The sequence below is a fragment of the Vigna umbellata genome, chromosome 5, assembly GCF_029865625.1.
Source record: "Vigna umbellata cultivar VRB3 chromosome 5, Vumbellata_1.0, whole genome shotgun sequence".
Taxonomy (NCBI): Eukaryota; Viridiplantae; Streptophyta; class Magnoliopsida; order Fabales; family Fabaceae; genus Vigna; species Vigna umbellata.
Window position 1 is genome coordinate 57,546,500 of NC_142169.1, and position 6,076 is coordinate 57,552,575.

General features: G+C 32.9%; 1 long non-coding RNA gene across 1 annotated transcript; it reads right to left on the reverse strand.

Moving 5' to 3' along the window:
* Positions 1-1,897: 1,897 nt before the first annotated feature.
* Positions 1,898-2,674, reverse strand: LOC148198711 (uncharacterized). Its single transcript, XR_015786475.1, has 2 exons — positions 2,374-2,674; positions 1,898-2,192 (listed from the first exon to the last, which is right to left on the reverse strand). It is a non-coding gene; the product is annotated as an uncharacterized LOC148198711 (long non-coding RNA).
* Positions 2,675-6,076: the final 3,402 nt, after the last annotated feature.

A 6,076-nucleotide genomic window follows, 5' to 3' on the forward strand; every position in this document is an offset into this window, starting at 1 on the left:
AAAAACATATTTAACTAATAAAAAAAATAAAATACTGAGAATGTCTCAATCCATGTAAACAAATATCATTTAATACATAGGAGATGTAAAAATGTAAAAAAATTAAACATAGGCCACTAAAGGTTTAAAGACTCCAACGTAGCAGCAACATCACCTTCACATTATAATATGTACTTAAATGTTTTTCCTTCACCAACAACAACCACCTTAATCTTTGTTCACTTGAAGGAATTTGGAGGAGAGTAATTGAGGGGATTTGAAGATAACTTTTTTTTGTTGTTTATTTAAATGAATTTGGAGGTAAGTGAGAATGAATTTGAAATTAAAGTTGGTAAGAATTAGTGTAGGATTTGATTGACGTGACAGATTAAAAAAATTTACTTCCAAATCTACTTTCATTTATCTCCAAATTCACTCAAATAAACAACAATAAAAATTATCTTCAAATCCTCTCAAATCCCCTCAATTACTTTCCCTTAAATCCATTCAAATAAACAAGGCAGACTTAATTTGACCGGTTGAGGGAAACAAAATCTCACCTTCAGTTTTTCTGCTTCCTTAACTTTTATCATGTCACCTAAAGGTTAAGGCTTAATTGCAATGTACTAAATAGCAAATCAACTGTTATATGAAGCTATTGGATTATTAAATTACAAATTTTTCATTCAATAAACCAAAATTGTTGAAATATTCCCTGTACTTCAAAATCATCAATCATAAATTATATAACATTTCGTTCCATAAATAAATTGCAAGGCAATCCAATAAAATAAATTGTCCAGAATAAGCTAAACTGTCTAGATGCAAGTCTTCAATGAACACCACAAAATACAAATATACACCAAGTGATGCAGTTTTTCGAAGAACATGTCAAAGAGCATATGAGTCAAACTCAAAAGTTTTATATTTAAATTTAAATGCAGATGCAAATGCAGTCACCACTTTCTCAGAACATCACAATGAAACTGAAAGCATAAGAAGTATTTGAAAGAAAAGCTAACTTTGTTGACGATTTTCCATTTCAACTACTTGATCGTCGCTATCACCGCCACCTGTACCACCGTGTGCTGCCGTTTGCTGCCGTTGAGTCCACTGCCATTAGTGCTATTGTTGAGCTCGACTTTTAGGCAAATGTTCGTGCATAAAAAAATTGAAAAGGTTCAAGATTAACGTGAAGAAGAAAATTTGTTCAGATCAAGTGGCTAACTCGGTCCTAATTCAGTAATAACCTATTTCATGAGGTTTTGGGAGCTTTGGAAAACCACCCTAAAGTGTGAGTAAAAAACAACTAATATACTTCTATTAAATTAGTTATAAAATTATGTTTAAAAAAAAAAAGACTCAATTTTTTTTAGTACCACTATATCTTTATTAAGTTAATTATAAATTTATGTTTGTGAATAAAATTTAATTTAATTATTATTAAAAATAATATTTAATGAGTTAAAACCTTTTTTTTCAATAAGTTATAATTTTATTTAGGAAAAAAAGAATGATTAGTTATTTTTATTCTTGTATGATCAATTTTTATTTTTCTGCGTTTGAGAATTTTGCCTGATTTTATTTCTTGAATTTTATATGTGTACCAATCCTTTTGTCCTTTTTTTTTGTCAATATATTTTTCTCTTTGTTATTTTTAGGTTTAATAGCCTTTTTTATCTTATTTTTCTCAATTAGGTCTTTTTTTTTAAAAGTGTGTCAAATTGGTCTTCACTTAATAAATTTTGCGTCAATGTCGTCCCTTCCGTTAAATACGCAAAAACACCCTTGACTTTTTTTTTCTCGTCTGCTTTTCTGCAATGCAACATACATTTCTGTTCTGCAATCTTCTGCAACGCAGCAAACCAATCTGTCCTCACTTTTAAAAGCTATTAAGCCAAATATTAAATATTTGAAATAAAAGAATAAATAATAAGAATTAAAATAGGCTGATAGTGATGCATACAATTCAACTCCATTTTCACTCCTTAAAACGTGAAAAACATTCCTCAGTTCTTCATTGCAGCAATAACACAAACGTTTCATCTACTTCTTTAATTGCACACACTCAACACAGTCTTTTTCTTCTTCCTCTTCTTCTTTAATCTCATACCTCATAATACAAAACAAAGAACTCATTCTGCGTCTTCTTCCACGACAACATAGACCTCCACGTTGACCTTCATTTTCAATCCTATCTTCAACCATTCTCCCTGAGATTTTGAAACAATGCAATTGGTTTAGAGTCAGATCAGCCTCAAAATCGACAACGAAAAAGCTCTTAATCCAATGCTGATGTTGTGTCACCTTGGTCATGGCCATGATTGAAAATAAAGTCACGACTTCTATCAATCCAAGTAGAGAAAATGGGGGAAGAGGAGAAAGAAGCCTTACACGTTTTTGGAAGATGAAGAAGAAGGTGGTGTCGGTGGTGTTAATGATGCCGCAGACATCGAAAACGTAATGTGATGGCTTCTACTCGGTGGAGAATGCTCAAAGGTTGGTGCTGCTCCATGGCTTCCTCGCGTGGAAAGAGAAGGTGAAGAAGGGTGAAGGCGGTCCTGCCATGGGTCCATGATTGTCTTGGCAGGGGAGGAATTTTTGGGTCTTTTGGATTGGGAATTATTTTATTAGAAAAAGGGGTTAGAAGTATATTTATGCTGTGAATAAAAGTAGAGATCTAAGATCTGTTTAGGTGTAGAGGATAATATATTAAGTTAATATAAATATATATATATATGTATATATATATATATATATATATATATATATAAAAGAAGGTGGGGATTACGAGTTTATATATTATATAATATAGTTTTATATAATATATGAATTAAGAGAAAACATTAAATAAATGAATTAAGAGTGGTGTTGTTTTTACAATATTTTAAAATGAAAACTAATCATTCTATACTACAAAAACTGATAAAAACTGTTATGTTAAAAATAAGTAAAGGAGAGAGAATAGAAAGTTAGCGTTGTTTGTGAGTATATAAAGAAAGGAACAATTTTGACGCAAAATTTAATAAGTGAAATTTAATTTGACACGTTTTTAAAATAATGGATCTAATTGAGAAAAATAAGTAAATATGAGACAAAAAAAAAGCCATTAAACCTTATTTTTATTATATATGTTGAGTTTGTATTAAGATTAGAAATTAAAAATGCGTCTGGTTTTATTTTTTGGCACTACTCTATTAATGTTTTAAAAGATTTCACATATATTTTGATGCGAAGGGAAAGTTTTGTTCAGATTAAATCTCAGAACTATTAATTAAGTTAAGGTTAAGCTTGGTGGACAAAAATGAAATTTCTAATAAAATAAACTATAAACATGAGTTGAAATTAAATAACAGTATGAAGATTAAATCAAATTAATTATAATAGTTTAATAAATAATTTTACTTAAAAAATTTTAAAAATAAATTTAATATAAAAAACTTCATAAAACATTATTTTCATCGAAGTGGGCAAGAGATAATTTCTTTGTTGCTATTAAATTTTTTATACATAGATATAACATACAACCACCTCTTTTACAAAGAACTTAACGATAAATTAACAAATAAAACGTGAGAATGAAAATAAAATAATGGCAACATGATATCTGAGCTTATATGCTAATAGCCAAGATTTTTCCTCCAATGGAAAATCATGTCAACTTAAGTGCATAGGGAGATGCTATTTTAATCAATGATGTGACATAGATTACAAATCCCAAAAGTGAATATCGTATATAATAGATTTATAGAAATCTATGAATAGAATACAAAAAGACAAGTTGCGAAACTCTTGATTTGATATTAAATTAAATTACGTATAATCCATCATTTGTGAGGCCGTGTAAATTATTTTCATATCAATTAGTTCTTAAATAGACACTAAAAGCCTTAACCAGGAATTATTGTTCGCGCATGATGCACACAGTGTCTACTACTCATAGTTTAGGGTTAGGATTAATGGGAGTGTAAGTGCTCTTGTTATTGGTAGCACCCCATTGGAAATTTTCTCTAGCTTGGTAATCTCCTCGGGATTTGATGATGAACATAAAAAGCCTAACATAGACGCATTAATTATGTCCAATAATTTCAAATAACACTTGCATCTCTGTCTTATAATTGCTTACTTATCCAACATCGTTATTGTTAGAGAAATGCAGAGAATGAAAACTGATAGAAGATATCAGAACAGAAAAATGAATGTGGAAATATTGAACGTGTATTATTGAACAGCAAAAGTGTAATACAGACAGTGTTTTATAGTAAACAGAATAACAGAAAAACTGTATAACAGCTTGCATTTAAAACTCCTAACACTCCTTCCTAAATCAAGCTGTCCAGAGGTAACACTCCTATCTCTTTTCTCAGAAACTCAATTCTATCAGTCTTAAGTGGTTTTGTGAGAAGATCTGCAAGTTGTAAGTCAGATTTGCAGTAGATCAGCTCAATTCTTCCTCTGGTTACCATGTCACGCAAGAAATGATATTTGATCTCAATGTGCTTACTCCTTCCATGGCTAACAGGATTTTTAGCCAAATTCATAGCCGAAGTGTTGTCCATTTTTAACAGCACTGGACTTTCTTCAACTATTCCTAACTCCTTCATTAGTTCCTTCAACCAAACTCCTTGACAAGCTGCATGGCATCCAGATATGTATTCTGCTTCACAGCTAGACAGAGCAACTACATTCTGCTTTCTAGAACTCCATGAAACAGGTGCTTTATTGATGAAGAATATGTTTCCAGACGTACTTTTCCTTTCAACAAGATCTCCACCATAGTCAGAATCTGCATAGCCAACAAACTTCAGTTCATCCTCACGCAAACCATATGGAAATAAAATTCCATAGTTAGTTGTCCCTTTTACGTATCTTAATATCCTTTTGGCAGCCACCATATGACTCTTCTTTGGATTTCCCATGAACCGACTCAGAAGACCTACACTGAACATCAAGTCAGGTCTACTATTACATAGGAATCGTAATGAACCAATAACCTGTTTGAAGATCGTTTCATTCACTCCTTCTTCAGTCTCATCTAACTTCAGCTTGGTATTTACTTCAAGAGGACTTCTAACATCATTGCATGAAGCCATCTTGAATCTTTCCAGTAACTCTTTCATGTATCTTTGCTGATGCATCAACAATCCTGCTTCTGTCTGAGTAAATTCCATGCCCAAAAAGTAATTAAGCTTCCCAAGATCAGTCATTTCGAACTCAGATTCCATCATACGCTTGAACTCGTCTATCTCCTTTAGGCTTGATCCAGATATCAACAAGTCATCTACGTATAGGCAGACAATCATTCTGTTGCCTTCAGTGCTCTCCCTTACATACACACCATGCTCCACAACACAGCGTTTAAATCCATGATCGAGGAAAAACCCGTCAATCCTTCTGTTCCATGCTCTTGGAGCTTGCCGCAAGCCATAGATAGCCTTATGAAGCTTGTACACTTGCTGCTTCTTGTTCCCTTTGTTAAATCCTGGAGGTTGTTGAACATAGACTTCCTCCTCCAGTGGTCCATGCAAGAACGCAGATTTAACATCAAGTTGAATCATAGACCATCTTTTAGCACAGGCAATAGCAATTACTACACGAATTGTTTCTAACCTTGCTACTGGAGCGAACACCTCTGTGAAGTCAATTCCTTGTCTTTGCAAAAATCCTCTTGCCACAAGCCTAGCTTTGTGCTTTAAAACAGTGCCATCTGGATTCAGCTTTCGCTTGAAAACCCACTTCAATCCAATGCATTGCTTTCCATGTGGCAGATCGACCAAACTCCACGTTTTATTCTTCTCGATGGATTTGAGTTCTTCAATCATGGCTTCCTTCCATTCGGTTTCTGCCATAGCTTCATCAACATCTATTGGTTCAGTTCCAGCCATTAATGCCATGTGCACCAGATCACCTTCATCACTTACACCAGTATCCGTATATAACTCGTAATCTGAAAGTCTGGGTGGTCTTTTAGACTGTCTTCTAGGTCTCCTTAGTGTATCATCACTATCAGCTCCATCAACAACTTTCTTATCAGTTGCATCTGACATCTCAGTCACCACTGTCACCTTCTTGGTACTGGTCTGCCCTTTCTCCCAAT